The sequence below is a fragment of the Ammospiza nelsoni genome, chromosome 9, assembly GCF_027579445.1.
Source record: "Ammospiza nelsoni isolate bAmmNel1 chromosome 9, bAmmNel1.pri, whole genome shotgun sequence".
NCBI lineage: Eukaryota > Metazoa > Chordata > Aves > Passeriformes > Passerellidae > Ammospiza > Ammospiza nelsoni.
The window spans coordinates 13,608,922-13,632,388 of NC_080641.1; the positions used below are offsets into that span (position 1 = coordinate 13,608,922).

At 39.1% G+C, this 23,467-nt stretch overlaps 1 long non-coding RNA gene across 1 annotated transcript in view; it reads left to right on the top strand.

Moving 5' to 3' along the window:
- Positions 1 to 574: 574 nt before the first annotated feature.
- The window catches only part of LOC132077208 (uncharacterized), a 67,425-nt gene continuing 44,532 nt past the window's right edge, over positions 575 to 23,467 (top strand). The window contains exon 1 of the long non-coding RNA XR_009419015.1: positions 575 to 790. This is a non-coding gene — a long non-coding RNA (uncharacterized LOC132077208). The remainder of the gene's footprint in view (positions 791 to 23,467) is intronic.

Consider the following 23,467-nt stretch of genomic DNA (forward strand, 5'->3'; position numbering starts at 1 on the left):
GAGGAAGAAGGAATGATCCAGAGAGACCCATAAAAGAATGAATCAAGGAAGAGAGTTGGAAGATCTGCCCTGAGGTCAATCTGGGTGTGATGGAGCTAGAGCTGCTGTTGGAGCCTGCAGTCACTGCTGAGGCAGGTAAAAGCCTGTGCTCAGAGGCAGCAGGGAAATACTTGCAGTGATATTCCAGCAGGAATAACCAGCAGTCAGAGTCTCCCAGAGAAGCCAACAGCAGGAGCTTGCTGCAGCCAGAGTCAGGATGGCTAAGGTGTAAAGGAGCATAACCTGGGACCCTTTTCATGTTGGTAAATGAAAGTCTGTGCCTTGGCTCATTTCTACCCCTAATGAGAGTTCTGCTGCAGCACCTGAGACTGAGAGAGGACATCTGAAGGCAGCCCATAAAGAAGGAATAACCTACCTGTTATCTGGGCTGCAGCACAGGGGAGAAGGAGAGCAAAGGCCACCTCCTGCCTACAAACTGCAGAGGTAATGAACACTCCCTTACCTGCATCTAATGGTTTACAGGTACCAGAGTATTTCATGATATAGCCCACCTTGAACTGGGAATTGATGGGATAATGATCTGCTTGATCATCTTCTTGAAAGAACCATAAATGAAGCTGATCAGGGAGGAAGATCCTTCTTTGGTGAAGAGGGTGAAGTACTTGACCAGGAAGCTGGCACTGGTGACCACAAGAATGAGACACTGGCAGCCTGACCAGAGGCAGAACTCCAGGTAGCCAAAATCATTGTCCCTGCAACACCAATTATTGTCCCAAATGGAGCTAAAGAGGTATTTAATTAAAATTTTACATTATTACCTGTTCAGGTTAAGCCTTTGAACATGTAGATATTGAAATAACATCTAACAATTATATACACATTTCTGAGGAGGAGCCATTTGCTAAACAGGTGTCTTTGGAAATCTCTGTTTTAACATTGAAGCTCTGCAAACAGTTTTTTTGTCCTCTGGGGTGATCTTATGATGTTCTTGCAGATGCAATGGTAAATCTGTTTCAAATCTGAGGGCATTATTCATGACTATGTCAAGTATTTTGAAAGTTTTAGAGTAGGGTCAAGTTTTATTTCTCTGTATTATATGGCTTTCTATTAAATATTCTGGCTGATAAATACAATTTCCCATTTTGTGCAACAAGTAGTCATAATGGCTTTAAGTTTGCATCAACCAGTTGAGCTTTACATGATGTTTTCTATTGTAAACAGTTTTTATCATTTATATTAGGAACATCCTGACTGGATATTTTCAAATACTTGTGCTATGTATTAAGTAGAGTTGACTTGCTATGTATTAAGTAGAGTTGACTTTGCTTAGTAGCTGTTCAGTACAAAAAAAAGAGATAGAATTCTTTAATTTCTTGATAAGAATTTGGCAAAAAGAAAGGATCACTTCAGTGTAAAAGCATGAAACTTCAGCTGGTTGTTCAGCACTTTGTGCATCTGTTGCATTTGTTTAATCTAAAGGAAATGATACTGCATGGTGCTGGTAATCTAATCTGATTGATTAGAATCTAATTGATTCTGTAGTAAGAAAAGAGGGGAGTGATCTTCTTATCAATGTAAATGGATACTTGTAGGGAGAATGTAAGGAAGATGGACTGAGGCTGTTTGTTTTGGTGTCCAGTGACAGTTTTTGTTCCCTAATACAGTGAAATCAAGGAGAAATGAAGTGAGCTGAGGAGTTCAGCAGAGCCACTGAAGTTTTCAGGGCAGGAGCTGTGGGCTGGTGGTGAGGAATTGAGGGAACAGCTTGTCTTACCTGGGGAAGGGATCCCTTCCCCTGAGGGCAGCCCCTCAGTTTCTGTCCCGTTCCTCGGCTGTTCCAATGGCCTGGAAGGCTCGGGATGGCCTTGGGGCAGCCTGCGCTCCAAAGGACGAAAGGAGTCTCCAGGTTTTTCAGTTCTTCAGTGTTGTTTATTAATTCTTATCTACAATATTTTCCCCCGGCCCGACAGAGGTCCACACAGCAAGCCAGCCGTGAGCACGCTGCCTGCCCTCGGGGCGGTCACTTATCTTTATACCAAAAACTACGTATAAGATATTTACCTTTTCCTCCCAATACCTTTCACCCTTATTGACAAGTGCACATTCAGTAAGAACCAATCTCAAAGTGCCGCCACCACCACCACAAAAGATGGATGACAAGAAGAAGGACAGGACACGCCCTAATTCCTCCATCTTGTCCTCTCAGAACCCCCCTGTACCGAGATTCTAAAACCTGTGTTTCACACTATAATTAACCTATCCCTTCACCATTTATCCCCGTGCGATCCTCCCATCCTCATACAGCTGTTACATCCTGTGCAGGATCAAAGTCTAACCACCAAACACTTCTGGCAGTGTTCCAGGACCTCCGAGCCCCCCAAGGGTTGTCTCGGTGACTCTGCACATCAGGAATGTTGTGCTGAATTCCCACAAGTTTCTGCAGGTTTACCAGCAATGCAGCCGTACAGGGTTTAGTTTGCTCTATCAAACAAATTTTCAGATATCTCAGTATGGTTCAAGAGTTAAATTTAGTGCTCTCTAATTGTCTTTTATTTCGAAGCAGCAGCTGAGGGAAGTTTTTGGCAGAGCCAACCATTACTTCCTATTTGACCCTTATTTTTAAAAGGTGCTCAAATGTTCTCTTGAAGAGAAGAGTGAAAGTAAACAACACTAAGTTTCAAACAGAACCTTTTGTCTGGTCTGCTTAAGCACCACTTATTCCCTGATGTCTCGTTTGTTTACAAAATAGCTTGGATGAAAATGGCATTCCAACAGCAAGGGTTTATTGTGAATGGAAGGGTAGAATTGTGCTTCTGTCCTGTAACTAAGGGTGCTTCTGGTACATGGTCAACATATGCTCCTGAAGGCTATTTTTTATGGTAAATAATCTCCATGTGTGGCCCAGGTTTTATCTTTATGGACTAGCTGCTCACAGAGACCTTGTGAGATAGGAACACAAGGCCAACAGATGGACAGGAAAAGGATAAATTATGTCTTCTGACTATTGCATTAATCAGTCATTTTCACAGATGATATTTTTTTTTCTATTTGAAAGACACTTCAAGAAGTAATTACACAGAGTATTCTTAAAAGATGGTAAGATTTTGTTACAATTTCTCTAGTACTCTATTTTTAAAAGTATATAATCTTCTCTCTATGTAGTGACAGAATTCTGTACTCAGTAAACAAGAATAATTAGCTGAGCCCTTCAAACTTTTGAGATATGAAATCTTGATTTCATTACCTTCTGTTTTGTATAGGTCAAATGGACTTTTGGGTAGAACAAGGGAATAAGTTTAAAGGCATAAGAAATTAAAATTTTGTGAGTGTCTTCCCACCAGGGTTGATGAATCAGACTGACTTCAAAGGGAAATGAGGTTTTCATGTCATCTGCTGTTTTGAGCTTTTCTAATGTTTAAAGGGGAGGGAGCTTTCATGTATCTCTCTCTCTCTCTCTCATAGGCCAGATCTGATTCAGAGCCCATCAAAGTCTCTTAGTTAATTTCAGCAGGTCTTCGGTAGATGCTAAAATCAGTTTTACTAATTGCCAGGAGGGAAAATGGGAGCTGAGAAGAGTAATTTCTGTCAAGGTCTTATGGAGATCAACACTGAGCTGTGCAGTTGTGCCTCACTTCCACAATAGCCAGCAGAGTGAGTGGCTGGTGAAGGGAGACAGATGCAGAATTGGTAAATGAGTTAGATATTGCTGTTACCTGGGTTGTCTTAGGTCACTTTCTAACAGAATCTGTAGCTGTACAACAGAAGAGTGTCTCAGTTTTCTTGGCAAAAAAAAAAAAAAAAAGAATCTAGTTTTACATCTTTTAACAATGTATGAAAACCCTTTCTCCTGTACTAAGTATGCCATTTGGTTTCTTTGCTGTTTGAGTCCATACACAACATGAATTTTAGGTTAGCTCATGACAAATGACTGTACGAACTATACAAAGTAGAGAGGGCAAGATATAGAGTTCAGGTTTATAAAAGCTTGTCATCATGGCAGGAATGAAGTCTTGCAGATGAAAATGCAGTTGTGACTCCCTTCAGCAGGAGTGACCCCTGCAGCCTGTCTCTGCTTGTTGTTGGAGCAGTCTTTGTTTTGCCCAGGGGACAGGCATGGTGTGTGTGTTCTAACAGCTGATCCTATGAACAACACAAGGCATTGCAAGAAGAGGAAAGAATTTTCTTTGTAGTGATGGATTAAAAAGTTGATCTAGGAAAAAATCAGTTATTAAAAAATATTTTGATGGACATTGGTATAAAAGGAAGAAGAATACACCCATGTACTGTGTTTTCAGCCATTTGACTGTTTCAAATACAACTGAATTTACAGCACAACTCATTATGTCCTTTAACTGTGACTAAGAGGAAATCATGTTTATTCAGGACCTCTGTGGCCTCTGTCCAAAGGGATAATAAATGTACCACCTGTGAGAGTAATTGGTATGATATATACATATATGTCCAGGGAACTGTAAGTATAATAATAAGCATGGTTTTTGCATCGGTTTGGGAATATGCCTTTGATGGCAGGGGGACTCTTAGCTGCTGTCAAGTTGAAGTGGAGACAAGCCTGATGTCTGGATGACTTTGGGCTGTTAACACTTCCCTGAGGTACTGGAACCTGTTCTGGTCTGCAATTTAGAGCAGTTCACAGATGGCTCTATTAGTTTGATGTTAATAATTTCCAGACCCAGGTATGAATAAGGAGATTCAGATAGATTTGAGATGGTTTTGATTTGAAACAGGTGGAAGGAAGTGCTCCTGAATGACACCTACAGAGTGTTTTTCATGGTTTTGAGTTACTTGTGTCTGTTTCATTGGATACCAAATTTTTTCTCTAATAAAAGATGAGTATAGCTCCTTTCACTTGAAAATATCACACTGTCACACCTTTAAAAAAATGATGTGTAAATATGCAGTATATCAGAATGTTTCAGAGCACAGGTGAAATATCAAAGTAGAATACAAAAGAAAGTGTGCAGTAGGGATATAGAAATGGAAAATAATATATTTAGGGAAATTATTTTTGTTGTTTGGGGTTTGGCTTTTTTATTGGGGTGCTTTTAGAGAAAGGACTGTTACTATTAGTCACACAGTCAATGTGAAAGTCTGTGGGGTAATAAGCCCAAGTAACCTGAGGGTTTCTTTGCTTTTAGAACAATAAGGTTTGTTGTATATGTGAAAAAATGAGTCAGAAATTACCAAAGCAATACTGATGTCAACAGAGTGTTCATAAAATCAGGTTATTTCCTTACTGTTCATCTTAGAGCAAGACTAGAGATGGAGAAGTTTGGGCATTTTTAACAGTTTGAAATATGTGATTTGGATTCTCTTGCTTGATTGCAAGTTCTGTGATTCTAACTGAACAAATCCAAAAATATCTGCGCCTTCTTTCCAGGGAGATTTCTGTGTTCTGCCACTGCCTGACTGTGAATGTCTTTAGTCAGGACCTGAGACTCAGCAGAATTCCCTTGTTCCTGCTGCCAATGCCCCGTTCCAGGGCAGTCTGGGGCAGTGGGAGCCCCTGATTCCAGCAGCACCCACAGCCCACCTCCATGGGCTCGCCACCCCCACGTCGTTCCTCACGTTTTTGTGGTTGTTTTTCTGCCACCATTTATGGGTAGTCTGTGTGATCCGTGTGACTTTTCTTATCCTAGCAGTGTGGAACAAAAGTTTTGGTGTAATCTTGGTTTATAAAACTGAGCAACCCAAAAAACCTCTTACCTATCCAGCTTGTAGAACTGCTGTACTGTTGAGCAGTTGATGGCCTTGCTTGAGCCCAAAGGGAGCTGGCAGGAAAGCCCCTGAGATGCCTGAGAAATTCAGGTCTAGTCCTCTGAGAAACCTCCTTTTTTCCACAGGAAATGATTGTTTAAATTAACCAGACCATTTCAGTGGTTTAGTTTCTGGCACCAAAAAATAAAATAAGTATTTTTATCATGAATTGTCAAAACTTGGATTAGGCTAGAAACATTTACAGCCAGTGTTATTGATGCTGATAAAAATGCAGCTGCTCAGTACCTGAAAAGCCTGGATTATGGTATATAGTGCCTTGCTGTTATTGCCTGACTCTGGAAATGGGACATTATGGGATCACATTCCATGAAACTTTACCAAGTTATAGAGAGAATCAGGGTCAGTCCCAGAGTCCTCAAAGTCATTTGTCTGGTTTGTGTACTTCTGCTTTTCACACAACTGATTGTCACTTGTGGCTGGAAGTCTGACTGCTGCAGAGTAGCTGAGAACTGTCTCTGGAAATGGTTATTGGGGGTGCCACACATGAGACCCCAGAAAACCCCTCCACAACACCACCCCAAAACTGAACCCAAGAGACAATTCAAAAATCACTGCAGTTATGGTGGTAATTCTTGTGCATTTTAGTGAGACTGAAATAATGTCTCACACATTGAAATAGTGACAGGCTTATCCATTCACAAAGATTCTTAAAAAAAAAAAACAGTGAAAGAAATTTTCTAGAGGAAAAATTTTGCTTCCTTTTCAGGCCAAATAGCAATGTTTTTCCCGTGATGTTTTCTTGCATGTTGTACAAACAGCATTTGATTATATTGTCGAAGCAGAGAGAACAAAGCATTGCTAGACAATTGCTAGTCTTAAGAAAAATAATCCATCTGAAATCCTCCTTTAGGCTAATGCTGCTACTCACATGCAGAATTCCTAATCTACATAGTTGTAATTAGAGAGATTATTGTTTTGGTGAGAATAGACAGGCACAGAAGACCCAGTGTTTACACAGGGAATATTTGCCACATGAGCCACTCAGGGTTGCACAATGGCTTGGTGGGACAGTAATATTAAAAGAAAATGCATCCTCAGTGACATTTTTAAAATACCATATGATTTTTCACACGTGTCCCAAACTTCATTCTACTAAATCCAATTTTTATCCTTCAGTTTCTGATGACTGAAGGTCATCAGTGGTCTCCTGTTTTGAAAATTACAACTGCCAGGAATGCTTTTGTGTCTTCTACTGAATGGAAAGTAAATCACTGAATGGAAATCAGGGTTTTGTTACAGTTGTGCTGGGGGCTGCTCTGTGCATCCCAGCCAGTGTGGCAGTGCCCAGCTGTGCTCACTGGCAGTGCTCCTTAGGCTGATATTCACTGGCACTGGTCCTCAGGCTGATATTCTCCCTTCACTAATCAGCTGCAGCAGGAACTCAGCTTTGGTGTTGAGATTGTGTTCAGACTGGTTTGTCTTCAGGGTCCTTTCCAACCTCAATGATTCTGTGATTCTGAGAGCCCAGCTGGTGTCGAGATTGTGTTCAGACTGGTTTGTCTTCAGGGTCCTTTCCAACCTCAATGATTCTGTGATTCTGAGAGCCCAGCTGGTGTCATCCACCCCACTCCCTTTCCTGAACATCACCTTCACACACACATGCAAGTCTTCTGAGGTGATTTGATGTCACTTAAGTGGTTTCATTGCATACCAGAGCAAGCATGAGAGTCCTCCCTTAGGAAATGTGACCATTTGGATTTGTGGCAACCTGTGATAAAACGTGATAGCTGTTTTTCCAGTGGTCTGTTGTTTGTTCATAAGTAATATACTTATAAATGATGGAAAGAAAACTTGAGGATAACTTAAAGCTTTTGGAGCTGAGAGGGGGCTGACCCCCAACCAGCGTGGAGCTGAAAGAAACATTTGTTTAGAATTCTCTAAGTGCTGATGGCTTTGAAATACACAATCAAAGTCAGCCCAGCTCTTGCCCAGCTCTTTTGTCTTGTTAGGCTGAAATGATAAAAGAACACTTTGGAAAAAAAAAATTCAGAAAGATATTTTATATGTTTCTTGTTGAATAGGTGTCTTTACTTATCTACATCAAAAAAGTTGATAGACAGCAACTTTAGAAGAAAATAAATGAAAGTCTTTTTTATTCACTTTGCTCTAATTATATATGAACTGAATTGCAATGTATCAACCATATGACATTCTTACTTGATCATCAAAATGTTTTATCTTCATCATAATTAGTTTTAAAATCTGTGCTCCTTGTTCTAAAGAGATATTTTAAGTGCCAAAGCTACTTCTCTGAAACTATCAGGATTGCTCCTTCACATCTGTGACCCTGTCCTCTTGAGATTTTTCTTAATCATTTTCCTCTTCCATCAGGCAGTCAAATGCACAAGTATCTGATTTTGTGTATTTCATCAATACATCGTTCTCCCAAGTGCTTGCTGCCTTTCAGAATAGATGGAAAAGTACTAAAAGCTAAATACTAGAGAGAGATAGGCACTAGGCACTGTTCATTCTTTGCTTCCCCCAAATACTGTAGTGGAATTTTTGCAAACAATTTTCATTTGCTTTTTGTGTGAATCAAATCTTTGCAGTTTTACCAAGCTGAATATTAATCTGTGTTAGAGCATCTTGTTAGCACTGTTGTAGTTACAGACAGGTTTTACTTTGAGTTTGGTGTCTCATGTTTTCTAGAAAATTTACTTTGTAAATGGAATTTCTTTCTGTAAATATTCAGGGCAGAAATGAAATTGGCTTTATGTTTCTTTTTATTTACTGTGCAGTCCTTGAGGAGCAAAGTTTTGGATACAGTAGACTTGACCTTGTCTTTGTACTCTGATAACCAGGAAATCTTATTTAAAACAGGTCATGAACTTTGTTCTCTGCCTATTAGAATCTTCCAGATCTGTGAAGTTCATTTTAGAGCAATTAAATTCATAAGGAGTTTTCTGAACATATGATGGAATTGCAGCTTTACTTTTTGAGTTGTACTTTGAATATGAACCTTTCTCAGCTCCAGATTTACAGCAGGGAGCTTGGAATGGTGTTATTGCCTGTGGTACCCTACCCCACTGTAATGGTGTCAGTAGACGGGCAGGGAAGGGGGACAGCATGAGGCAGGGGAGGAATTTAACAGGAAAGGAGAGGGAGAAGCAGCAAAAGAGTCAAGAGACTTGGTGAAGAACTGCACTGAAGGTGATAATAAAAATGGCAATTTGTTCTGTCCCTCATGCCTCCAACTCTTTACCCATAAAATTACAGAATCAACTAGGCTAGAAAAGACCTTGGAGATCAGCAAGTCCAATCTACAACCCACAACCACCTTATCAACCAAACCATGGCACTGAGTGCCACATCCAGTCTTTTTCAAAACACTTCCAGGCATGGTGAGTACCCCGCCTCCCTGGGCTCCCCATTCCAATGCCCACCCACTCTTTCTGTAAAGAATTTTTTCCTGATGTCCAGCCTAAACTTCCCCTGGTGCAGCTCGAGGCTGTGTACTCTTGTCCTGTTGCTGCTTGCCAGGGAGAAGAGACTGAGCCCCAGCTGTGCCTGGGAGAAGAGACTGAGCCCCAGCTGTGCCTGGGAGAAGAGACTGAGCCCCAGCTGTGCCTGGTAGTCTGGGCAGGGGCAGGACCTGGTGCCCATCCCTGCCCTGCCTTGCTGGGCTCCTGCAGGGTCACCCCTTTGTGCTCAGCACACAGCCCTCCTGCTTGTTGTGACCCTGGCTCCTGCCTCACTCCCTTACAACTCAGCTTGCCTTTCGAGCTCCTTGAGATTGTTTTCCTTTTTGTAGGTGTCTGTATCTAAGGTGCAAAACCAGCAAACCAAAACCCTTTTAGAGATCACATCAAATGCATGTACTGCGAAGTGTATTTTTTTTTCCTCTGTTTAGTTATTACCTTTTGTTGTGATGCAGAGGATTCTAAATTTCAGTTCTTTGTTTTTGCCTTCTTGCATTGTTTTGCTTCCCCCGCTTTTTCCTTGAGGTAGATGCTGTCTCTGTGTCTGTCTCTTCACTGACAGCCTGCAAAGCTTTTGAACAGACTGAAAAAACAGACTGAGATTTTAAAGATGTATGAATGGTTTATCCCTCGATCGTTTTTTGGTCCTGCTAATTTAACAGCATTGAGGAATGTAATTGGCAATCAACAGATCATTAAACCAGATCAGATGTGGGTTAGATTTCATTTATGTGCCTGTGGTTTATGCTCCCTATGTTATGGAAACAGAGGTTGGAGTGAAAAAGGAGTGTATAATTTTGTAGTATCAGATGAACATAGTAATCTTACATTCAGTTCCTAAACAAAATCCTTTTAAAATCTTGTTTGAATTTTGGATTCTGTGTTAGTGAGAAAAGTAGCATCTCATATGGAAAAAAGAAAAGGTGGCTGAAGACAGCTTCCTCTGCAAAGAAACTGGGGCACTCTAATATGCATGCACTAGTTTTCCTACATGAGGAATGTATAAAGGATTTTCCTCTTTCTGAACTGTCAGTTAGATCCACACTGAAACATTTTGGCAGTCGCTTCCTGTGCTCTTCGTCAGATGTCTCCTTGATGATTTCTCTCTCTGTGGAGGAAGGGGGTGTGTGAGGAGGAACTAACAAATGATAATCTAAAAAAAATGTCTGTGTATGTAATTCAGAAATGTCACATACACCTTGCAAAGAGTATGAGATCTTTTAAGCAAAGATCCTGCAAGGCAGTGTAGGTGGCAGTGGAGATTCTGCCACTGCTATGTAAGTGTACTTGCCAGGCAGAATATGTATTGATTGTAATCATTCTCAGAAAAGAAAAAAAAAAAAAAAGAAAAGAAGCTTTTGAGACTGAATATGATTAACAGGAATGCCAGTCTGTTGATGCTTAAGTCATACCCCTGAAGGATAAAATAAATAGAAAGCTGCCAGGAAAGGACATCACTGAAGTGGCTGCAGTTGGCAAAGCTGCTCTTCCCCTGTGAAACCCTGTCAGGGACACCAGAATGTATTTGCAGAGTGGTTCCTGTCAGTGTTACTGTGCGCCCCTAATCATGTTACTTACTGATGCAGTTTCTGAAAAACCACCTAGGATTGACTGATTTGTAGAGAAAACTTAAGTTCCCTCTACAACTCATAGATCTCATCTTTATTTCCATTTTTTATAGACTAATGCAGTTATCAAGTGATGGTCACAGAATAGGTCAGAACCACTTAAAACTTGTGGCTTCTTCTTTGTGTTAATAAACACAAATCTAATACATTAGTTGGGCTATTATTTTTTTATATTGCTGCAGAGAATTTGCAATGAGTATGAAGCTGACGCAGCAAATAACTGCTTCAAGACGCATCAAAACTTTTCATTTTGGATAAATGTGTATGCTGGAGAAAAAAATTCAGCAGCACAACTGAAAGGCTTCTCTCTGCAAAGAGTCTTCAGAGATCACATAAATATCTCTTCAAAATGAAGAGTGTCTAGATTTCATAGTAATGCTTCCAATCTGCTAATTTTAAACTGCTTCTAAAATGAGGGTGGTTTTTTCCCCTTGAGGGATATCAGAACTTCAGAGCTCACTATTACAAAATTTTATTGTGCTTAGACTGAAATGCTGGAAGACTGAGACCTAAAAGTGTCAAAACCTAGTATGAAAGTTTTAGAACAAAGTGAGGAAAGGGCAGCTTCAATCCTGCTTTTTTCTTACTGGTGGTTAGTCAAAAGTATAAATCTGAGCTGCAGTTTTATAATGGCAGTGGCTTAACAAATACCTCCCTTTGTCACGCATCCTGTCGAGATAATAAAGATTTAAGCTCCAGGAATGCTCACTCTGTGTATGAGAAACAAATTTTACAGAGCTACAATTTCCATTCTTTCAAGCCATTCTGTCTGCAGTTCAGTATGGATCTTTAGGGATTATTTTATTTCAAGTGTAGTTTTATTCAGCACCTCTGAGACCAACTGCTGTGAAATCAAGTACCTGTTTGAAGAAATCTGTCTCCTAATAACATTTTCCTTGCCTCTGTTAGCTTTGCAGTTCCTTCATTGAAGAAGGATCTTCATCTGCTGTGAAGCCACGTTCTGCAGCTCCCTCAGCCCTCCCTGCCTGTCGAGTTGTGTTATTTTAGCAGTGCCCTGGTACCTCCAAAGGCCCATCAAAATCTATTGCCTGTTGGGCTGTGCTTTGCAGCAAGGCTCGGAACAGGAAGGTGACAGAGAGGCCTTGGAAATCCCTCCCACATTCTGAAGGAATTGCAATATTTTAAGATGAAGTTTTGTGCAGCAAAAGTGAAGGATGGCAGAAAGCTTGCATCCAACTTCTCCTGTGGGCTTTAATGCATATATATATATATCTCTATGTCTGCATATATATATATATATCTGAAATGTAAACACAACGTGATGCTGATATTTGTTTTCCAGCAACAGATTATTTGTGTAAAAACAAGGAAACCAACTTGATATGTCAGTCAGTTGTAGAAAAAGAACAGATAATCTCTAAGAAATGTGTAGTGTGAGCTGAAGGAGAGAATTTTATATTGTCATTTGGCATTTTTGTTGGTCTTACTGGAGTTATGACCATGCTGTGAGCAAATGGAGATGATCTGGTGTTATCATTCTGGGGGGTTTTTGTTAGAATAGCAGATACCAATACCAAACAAGAATTGAAAGCAGAATTATTCTTTAAAGAGATACTTTGATTTGGTCTGAAAGTTCATTTCTAGAAGAAATCCTTCTACCATCAATCAAAAGTAACTTTGTTCACATTTTATAAATTGGGCCAATTTCACTGATTTGTCTGGTAGGAATCTAAAGATCTTTTGAACTTGATTTTAGGTGATTCTACACTTTCTGATTCTCAGCAGAATGTCTCAAAACTAAATAATGCTTCAGTATTTTTTTCTCTTAAATGGACATCGTGGACTTACCCCCATTTTAAGACAAACTTTGTGCTAAACATGCTGGTGGTGAAAACTTCTTTCTGACTTAACTTCCTCTTGAAATTTTGCAATTTCTCGCATGATTTTCCACAAAAGTAGGTTTTGTGATTTGTAACCTGCCATGTTAATTCTGCATTTTATCTTTGTCTTCTCAGCATTACCCTTCAGGTGAATATATCTTTCAGTAGCAGGGAGAACAAATAAAATAGTACTTTTGAAGAAAATCACATGTTCTAATTCTCTCACGTAGAACTGAGATATTTTGTAGTTTATAAATTGGGGGCTTGTGTCCTGTGTCTAAAGTTCATGGGATTATTTTTATTACTGTTGTTGTTTTTAATTCAAGCGGAATTGAAATTTTATAATTCTGGTAAACTCAAAGGATAGATTTTTCTGTGGTTGTTTCAATATTAGACATTTTCAGAGAATCACAGAATATTCTGAGCTGGAAGGGACCCCCAAGTCCAGCTCTTAGGTGAATGGCCCATACAGAGATGGAATCCATGACCTTGGTGCTGCCAGCACCGTGCTCAAAAAACCAACACTGAAAACACTGTTTTGCCAAGATTTTCTGTGTTTCTGATTCTCAGGAATCTAAACAAGAAATTGCATGCACAAACTGTAGAAGAAAGTTGTTTCAACTGACAAAATCCATATTCAAGGTTTTTGGATTTTTAATAGAAATAGCATCATTTCAAACTTAACAGATTTCTAGTGTTGCTTGGCTAGTTGTGTGAATGTCCATAAGCATCATGTTAACAGTAATATAAACTTTGACAGAAGTAACTTTAAATTTAAGAAGTGGGAGCATTTCTCATTATCCATGTTAAGACCCTGAACTTGCTCTTTTAAGCTAACTTGTTGCATATTTCTTATTTTATTTTTTCTTTGTGTATGCTTCATTGTTGCGGCAGGGTTAATTAGAAATGAATCAACCATGGTGGGCAGGCAGTCGATCCTGATTTAATTATATTGTCTTTAAGGAACAGAAATAGCCAGATATGGTGCAGGATTCTGTGAGATCTCCATGAGGGGCGCACACCCAGAGCACTCAGTGTTATTTTGAAGTGATCCTCACTAAGTTAGTGTCTAGTAAAACCTTTTGTGGGGTGAGGTATTTGTTCCCTCACCTTTCCTTCCCTCAGTGATAATTACCAAGAGAGTTTAAGGCTGTTAGTTTTCATTCATAATTACTTGATTTCACAGTGAATTTGGTCCAATGCCCAAGGTGTAACCTGTGTGAAAGTCAGTTTAATTTCCTGCCTGCCCTGTGTTACTCATGGGGGGCTTACCTTGCTTCTCATTGCTAAAGATGAGATGCCCTCAGATTCAGCAAGGGTGACCCTTGATATTTTTCCCAGACTGGAAATCAGAATTGAATGCATGTTCTGGATGCAGGCTCAGACATTAATGTTAATGAGATCGCACTGGATTTTTAACATTCCAGGTTGTTTGCTGTCGTTCTCAGGTGTCCAAAGGAGATGACTTGGGCTTTAGGACTGAAGCATTTCTCTGTGATCAGACACAGAGTTCATAGAGCAATTCAAACCAGAGAACTGGCTGGCAGCTAACATGAATGCCAGCTCTCACATTCCTGGTTTTTACTGCTTTATCCCAACCAAAAAAGTCTGAATGACTTTCATGTTACTATATTAGAAATGAATAGTTCATTTTTTGTATTGAAAGGAACTTTGTTTAATAATGCCTTTTCATTTGTGTGATTAGTTCTTCCAAACCCAGAATATTTTGATGTACAATAATGAGGCCTTGGAGAGTTGGGAAGGTTCTCCTTTTGTTGGCAGGTGATATTTCAAGGGGAATTTAATTTCAGATGAACCAGTAGCCGAATGTTTTGCATTAACTTGAGCACATGTGGCAATTAATTGGTACCAGTTGAGGCTCCTGTGCCTTATGGCTGCCCAGCTGCTCTGTGCAGGGTCAGGTTAGGAAACAGAACTTTGTCTTCTAGGGTTTGAGCAAGCACAGCTGCCCAAGCAAGCTGCTGAGAGAAACAAAAAGGGAACCTGATTCAATGGAAACATTTAAGGCAGGTTAAGTCCTGCTGTCCTGACCAAAACTGTCAGGTGTTCCCTTTGTAGAGCTGCTTTAGCCTTGTGTTTATTTCTGGGGGGCAGGAAGAGCAGTGCATGGTTTTGAACAAGAAATTTCTGCTGATAACTGTCAGCACATTGGCCATCAGGAGAATGAGAACCTTCTCTGATATTCTTGAGAAAGGTCAAGATTTTGGTGTTAATGATGGGCATGGTTGTACTGTTCCTTTTTGGTAACAATTTTATAGCTCAGTGTCCTTGACAGCTCTTAAAATTGTAGTTTAAGTGCAAGAGCCCTTTGTCTTGAAAGAGTGTCAAGGCAGTATCAAGGAGACATTTGTTTTTTTGATTGCATAATTTCTTACTGCACTAGTCCATGACATTAATCCAATTTAGCTGTGTACTTTGTCAGGATTTTCATTATCTCTCCTGCTTTTTGGATAAAGCTGATATATCCATGAAATAAAACCCCAGAGTTAGAAAACTCCTGTGTATTTATGATCACCTCACAGGTTTTACCCCAGGAGAATAAAGAATGTTTTTAGCAGAGTTAAATGGATTTAGGTGAGTGTATATCCTGCTTCCAAAAGGATTGCCAGAAAGATTTAAACCAGGAAGAGCGCTTAGGATGCTGATAACATTTGTGATTTACTACAGAGTCATTGTTCAACAAGACATTTGGCTCTATCTGTGTGCTGGTCCTCAAATAATTGCAGGAATTATCCCAGAAAAAGAAGCATTGAAGATTTAAACTAGGAACATGATCATATTAAAGGCCTCAAATAGTCCATTTTAAGTAGACTTGATCAGGATTAATTTGGGATCTCTCCTAATGTTCTCATATGTTCTTTGCTGATTCCTCCAGTCCCCTGTACCATGTATTTCTGTATGGTGATTTTTCAGTGCTTGGTTTTTGAATGGTGGTAAGAAAATGCTGGGGCACAGGTGAGCAGGACTCACTTGCACTCACAAATTCTGAGTGTTGGTATCAGCTCTGGTGGGACTGCAGCCTGAAATGCAGAGCTGCTGGCTTCCAGAAACAATTCCACAACAGCTCTGTGTGTATCTGTGCATTATGCATAAATACAACTTATGAGATGGGGGTGGGCTGCATTTATAACAGTGTAGAAAGATCAGGGGTTTTAGAACTTCAGCAGATTTTTGTTTTAATTAATGAAAGCATTAATTTAATTAATGTTTCTCTTTATAGAGTTTTAGGGCTCTTTTTCTAGTTCAGTTTCTTTCTGTGATGTTTTATATATGCTCAGATTTTGGAGTGTCTAATTATTATTTCAGGTTCTTTTTTGTCCTTTAGAAAAATTTTGGTTTGTTTTGGCTTCTAATCACTAAGCACTTTGGCATCCAAGTGCTTTAATGCTTTACAGATTCTTACTTTCACTTCTGTTTTGGTGTTCTGCAAGCAGTTGTAGAATAACTACTTACATGAATCAATTTGATAATAATTTGTTTCTGCACTTTAAAATAGTGACATGTATATAATAAGAGTTTGTCAGTATTCTAAGAATATTAACCAAAGTTCTCACTTTCTTTGAGAATACTCCCCTTTACCCTGAAGTGTTTTGTTGCTGATAAAACCATAACCAGAACCTCATCCATGAACTCATTTGGAAACCCTTCATGAGAATAAACCAGATAAATCCAAACTGCTTTGTGACTTTGGGGAGATTCTCCTCAAATCTCCATGGCTGAACACAATTCAAGATGTGTGAGGGGCTGGATACAGAAGAAATCTAAACACATGCCTTAAATGCAGCTCCTCACAGCAGCTCACCAACTAAGAAAGAAATTTTTAGCTTGCTTATGGTAGATTATTAATAATTTGCTCAAGCTTTTAGGTTTAACTATATAATTAGCAATTAAAGGAACAGAAGCTATTTCTCAACATATATAAGCTTATGTTGATTATTTTGAGTGTCTTCTCACTGAAGAGGGGGAACAGACATTTACTTTTTAGATACTCAGCTCCCTTGCAGTTTCTGATGTACTAATTACTGTGTTTTATACTTACCATTTATGACCTCCTTATCATTTTCTATTAGTCATCATTTGAATGTTACATTTGGGTTTTAATTATGTTGTGTGGTTTGATTTATCCAAGCTGCACGCTTCCTGCCATATCATAAAAGAAATACAATATATTAGCATATTTTTAATTTGCTTCTCTTTCATGTGCTGCTCCTCAGCATATTCATAACTTCCAAAGAGAGAAAGGTAGGCAATAAAAGTTTTCTCTTTGATTTTTAAACTTGTTGATGTTCTTGTCACCTGGCAAAAGCTGATTTGCCTTTCCAAATTTGGATGAATCTCGTTCAAGTAGAAATTGAAATGAAAATGATTACTTTAAAGAAAATAGTATGAAAGTTTCAGATTAGGCAATGCTTGACATAAGCACAATTTGACAAAAGCTTTGCCTTTAAGTTTTGTTTAAAAAATCCAACACAACCCACATCCACACACAGTGATCACCTTCAAAGATTTGTGCTTTTCACATCTGTCACAACTCCTACCCTGTGGCAAACACAGGAGAGCGTTTGTGACTCTGTGTCTTTCACCTGTCCTAACTTTGATTTTAGCCTCATTGCACTTCTCCCCTGCAGCAAGAGCAAGGAAATCCCTTCTTTCTGCTACATGAGGTTTTGTATAGAGAGCTTGAAAAGACAGTTTGTACTGCATGGAAACCTCCCCCGAAAATTTTTTAGAAATTGGGGTTGTTCAACCTGGAGAAAAAAAGGTGAGAATTGAAACCCCTTCCAGTACTGAAACGAGCTGCATGAGAGCTGAAAAGGGTGTTCTGTCAAAGGCTTGAAGCAGAAGGACTTTCCACTGACAAAAGGGAGGTTTAGAGCAGATGTTATAAATAAATTTTACCTGTGAGGGTGGTGAGGCCCTGGCACAGGGTGCCCAGAGCAGCTGTGGCTGCCCCTGGATCCCTGAAGAGTCCAAGGCTAGCTTGGATGGGGATTGGAGCACCCTGAGATAGTGGAAGGTGTCCCTGCCCATGGCAGGTGTTTGGAGCTGGATGAGCTTTAAGGTCCCTTCCAACCCAAACCATTCTCTGGTTCCCTGCAAATGAGATGTGGAACCCCACACCTTCACCTGGATAACACATACATTCACATGTATATAAAAAATATTTTTATCTGGCAAATTTTTTTATAAGTTGCCATTTTTTAATGGGGAAATGTATTTGGGAGATCTTTGGGGATCTCTCAAATCTCCCAGATCCTCTAAGATTTTCCTGAAGTTTCATTAATATCACCAGGTTAATTTATACAACTTAATAGCTACATAGCCCATGGTGATTCCATTAATGGAATTGTTTTGTATATTAGTAAGAATAAAGGCATTGGAAATATTTCACATGTACCATGTGAATTGATTTTGCATGAGGGGGAAAAAACTGAAGCTCGGTTGTCTTGAATAAAGCAAGGAGTAATGCTACTTAAAGTTTTGAAGTTTATATCAATCAAATATGTAAACCTGAAATTTCATCTGATTTGCTACTTAGATGCAGGGCTTAATATCTCACATGATTTTTTTTCAACAAACAAGAAAAATTATTTTTAAAATGGTTTTTTCATGTTTCAGACTGTGAAAATATTTTATTGTAAAAGCTCATTAAGTATGATACTGCATGCTATGGACAGGTACAAGTTTAGCCTACCTAAACTGGATTTCAGGAATAGAAAATAATTCTTCTTTCCATGTTATTAATTCTTTGACTGCAATTGCAGCTTCTTTCATGTAAAACAAAAGTATGAAATGGTGAGCTATAGTTATTATCTTTCATGTATCCATTTCTTCAAGGTCCATCATTCCAAAATTAATTTTTTGTTGAAGATATGGACTGTGAATCTGGGGACAGCTTTAGGCAAAAGTCCTTCTTGGGGCCATGGTGATGCTCTCTGATGTGTGGTAGCTGTAAGACAATATTTCTCCATCTACCATTAGTTTAATCCCTGCCTGAGGACTCAAGGAATTTTCAGCAAAAACTTGCTGACTTTTAAAATGGGGAATACCTTCAGACCCACTGGGAGATAGAAGGCTCTGATTTGTTTGAAAAGACTCTTCTGTTTCTCCGCAATCCCTTGAGAAGGCCAAATACACCTGCAGACCAGAGTGAAACACCTTGCAGGATCTGTAGATCTGTTTGCTCAGGAGGGCTGGGTGCTCTGCCTGAGCTGGAACTTTTCACCCAACAGCTCAGCAGTCACAGATTTCCCTCTCTCATATAACCTGGTGGCAGATCAGAACCCAAACAGGTCATCATCTCTCTGAGTAAACTGCTGAGGGGTGACAAAAGAAGAGGAAAGGTCTTTTTCTCCATAAATCTCTCGCTGACTTGAAGTAACTCTCTAGACAAATACAAAATGGAGTTGTGTTTGGTGTAACAAAGTCTCCCACAGGTGCTGAGGGATGACCACAATGTGCAGCAGTAATTACCCAGTTTCAGCAGCTGCTGGGCTCCCTGCTCTTGGGGCTGGGTGACAGAACAGAGCTGAGGAAGGCAATCAGAACACAGAGGTGTCTGAGGTGCAGGCACCTATTGACAGTGTTTGGGTCATGAGAGTAAAATCACAGGACAGACAAATGAGAGATCACTGCTGTGTAAGTTGCATCATTTGGGGTTTAATTTGAAATGAAGGATGCCATACTTTGCCTAGAAAGATGTAATTTTGCCTGTTTCATTCTCTTGAAATTAAAATGTGCTGACTCTTGTGAAGTAAGGCAGTTCCTGGCCTTCCTAAGTCATTGATGGCTTTTCCAAGTCCATGATTCTCTTCAACTTTTTATTATACTGACAGTGTACGAAAGGAAGGAGTAAAGCTAACAGAAAAGAAGTTGTGTAACAAACACAGAAGATTACAGAGAGAATACACGCAGATCTTGTGATAGAATACACTACCAAAGAGACTATTTTCCAGTGATGGGGAATGTTAATACTCTTAAATGGCTAAATGTTTATTATCTATTAAAAATTATAAAGATTTAACAGGCTTAAATACAAAGCACCCAGGAAAGATTTACCTACAGAAAGAAAATCATAATTCTAAGCCCAAGATGCTTTCTGAACTGTGCTAAACCAAAACGATTCTTCACTGTTTCATTTACTGGACACTTGCAGTTCCATTTTATCTTGTTCTTGGGAGCAGTAATTTAAAGCAGGTACCAGAGATGAAATTCTCCTTGTTTCTTGCCCATGTTCTCTCTCCTAGGTGGTTTTTTGGGCATTTTGGGGTTGCAAGAAAACAGTTCCTGTTTCTGTATTTAAACATGCAGTTGATATCTAAGAGGTTGCAGCCTCCCAGCCCACCTCAGCCAGGCATGGAGGGTCTGAGGTTACTCTGAATTACCTGCTGGAGGCTGTGAGGTGAAGAGAATTTGCCTTCAAGGAGTTCTGTTCCACTGTGGGGACAGGGAGCCGCAGGAGACTGAGGCTGCCACAGATTGGAAAACCTACACACTGCTCTGGGCACTGATTATCCCACTGAGCTCAGACTGGAGGGAAAAATGCTTTGTGGTAACAGCAGAGTAAACATTTACAATTTAGTTGGTAATCTAGTTATACAGCCAAGAAATTGATGTGGTATTAGAGTGTTATATCCCTGTGCTAGATTTCTGGGGGTTTAGTCACTGGTTTCCTTATTTTTTAATCTCCTTATTTTAGGACTTCCTCTTTTGAAAATGAATTTATTATTTTCAACCCTTTTAAAAATTGAAAACCAATTAATACTATCTAAGATTGTCTTGTAATATGAATCCAGATAATGACTAGTCATTGAGAATTTTATTCCTGATAATTTTCATAAGGAGTAAGTAGTAGACGGTAACACTCTGTTTAGTACAAGCATTTTTAATCTTGAAAGGAGAAATGAATTTTTCAGATCCTACAGTTTACCAAAATAAACATCTCTTGATTATTAATTCTTTGGAGGTGTCCAAGAAGGAAAAGACTGATAATATGCATGCCAGTATTCTAATATCAAGTGGTTTAGATTTTTTTCTTCATTTTTGACTTGCTAAGGCACTGATAAGGTACCTTATGCTAAAATCACCATATGGTGAGATAGTTTTGATCTCTCTCTGTATACATGCACAGATCTTCATCAATTATGCTATAAAGACAGGAGAAAATAATCCCCTCATGTGTTCCTCTGGAGTGTACCAACACAGCCATTACACGTATTAGTTTCACCAGCAGTGGTGTGGGCTGGATAAGCAGTAGCAGCTTTTAAATTATGCAAGCAGCTTATGAATCAGAGAGATGTTTTGTCAAATGACTCACTCCCTTGGATAGTTAGGCTGGGACAGATCTTGGGGTTTTAAAAGTCTCAATGGATTTTGGAAACTTAAGGCTCTTGGGGAAAAAAGGGTTCATCAGCTGCATATCAGGTTTTATTTATTTATGTCAGATTCTTGAGTTTACTACAGAGACCCAGGTAAACTGCTGAGCTTCATTATAATAATTTGAATGAGCAGCCCAGCAACACTTGGTTGAGCTGATTTTACAGAATGTTGTGCTTCAAAACCTATTCTGAAATTCAGCTCTTGCTTGAAAAAGAAATCTGGTTGCATATTATTTTACAATTCACTAGTTGTTCAGCTGTTTGGGTCTGTTGTGACAGAATACTTTCTCTTCAAGTGGTAAGGAACTTAATGAAGTATCCAGTTACTGAATTGTTTTCGTCTGCTTTCCATGGGCCCCACACTCATCTTTGGTTATCCCAGGGGACCAGTGTTCACTGTCATACTCACGAATGAGCAAAAATCACTGGAAGTGATATTTACACAATATTACAGAGAGTAACTTTGCAAAAATAAAGCTCTTCAGTGTGTCATCAGTCATGCAAGAAGTTCCAGACACATGCAAATGCAAAATCTCTTGCTAACTTTTGCTAGTAAAACAATTTGGAACAGTATTCTCAGTGTGGGAAGATGCCAGTCTGTGAAATACTGTGAGGAACTAGAATTGAGTTATTCCATAAGGAACCCAACAATGGAGAAAATGATTCAAGATATGATAAATAATGTTGAGGTTTAATTACTTCCTTAGGATATGTCACTCTCAGTATTTCCAAACTGCTATTTTTCTCTTTTAAACTCAGTCCATTAGATATTTTTAATTGTATATGATATGGCTTAGAAATCAGATGGAACTTGGAGGCACAGAGTTAAAAGTTCTTCATCTCCTTCCCAAGGGTTTAAGGGAAGGCCCACACTGCTGTGCTGTGTGGCTGCAGCATCTGCAGCTCAAGGGCTCCTCTTTCCAGAGAGCAATCAAGGACAAGCTGCTTCCATTTCCCAGGCACTTTCCAAGGGTCCAGACTTATTTCTATTTTCTCTCCTTTAAAAAGCACATTGATATTTTAGTTACATTGCCCTTCTTTTAGTGACTTTTAACAGGTACTTCAGTGAATCCTATCAGTTGTTGCTCTTGCAATTCCCTCTGCCAGGCTTCCTATTAACTTATGGATTAATGGGAATATGGATAATCAGTGATGTGACAATGCTTAGACCTTTGAAACAGAGTAGTGATTGTATTTTCTCGCTGCCTTTTGTTTTGCTTGACACCTCTAGTTCTGTTGCTTTCCCTGCCTCTTTTGTTTTTAATAGTATATTTAGTGTAGGTGGCAGTTTGGGTTTTGTTTTGGTAAGTACAGGGTTTATTCCTACACCTTTTTCATTATGTCAGATACATCTTTGCAGGAGTATTGCTTTCACTGATGTATTTTTGCCTGAAAATAAGAAACAGCTTGCCTCTTTGCTATCTAAAAAGGAGGCCCTGTAAGAAATGAGGCACCCTCATTCTTTTCAATAATTACCTTTTTACTTTCCAGAAGGCAACCTTTTAAATTGGACTCCTTGTTTGAGGGACTTTCTGGAATCAGGCCAGTGACAGCAGTTGAATTGCAAGAAACTGAAAAATGAGTCTGATAATCTGGACTCTTCAAACTTATACCATCAAAAATTCTTAATTTTAGTTGTGATATACCCATAAATATTAAAGGATCTCTGCACATTTGTAGAGAAATAGTTTTTCAATACTCCTGGAATAACGTGGAAGACTCTTTGTAATTAAAGTAATAAATTCTCAGATGTGAAGAACTTATTCAAGCAGTGATAAAACAATAAGGCTTTTTTTGCCTCTCAATGAGCTGCTGAAGTGGTGATATTAGCAGTACTGGAAATGTTTTATTCCCAACAGCATTATAACTATTGATGAGTTGACACAGTGAGGATGGCAATGGTTTCAGGGGTGGATTGCTGATTTCACATTGGGATATGCTTTTATGGCAGTATTTTCCTTCAAACACCAGAAATGTCTTATCTGATTAAGAATTTTATTGTTGTACTTTATGAGCTCATACATAAAATATTATGCAAAACCGATGCTACAACTATCCTTTATTAACATGATTTGAAAGGAAGATTTTCTGATAATAATTCAATTGGCTTCAGTAGTGTACAGTGGAATAACCTTATTTTATTGCCTTGCCATTTCAATTGAGGCAACTAAAATCCATATGCTGTATGTGGATGGACAGTGATTTTTGTTTATTGACTTATTTATTTTAGAGAACTGAACTTTGTCTATTTTTCTGTTTTGTCTGTGTTTTGAAGTAGTGGCACATTATGAACTTAAGATACAACTTGAAAACAAAGGTGTGAGCTGTGTATCTGCACCCAGCACTCTGGAGGTGGCAGAAATGCATGTTTTGGTGATGCCAGT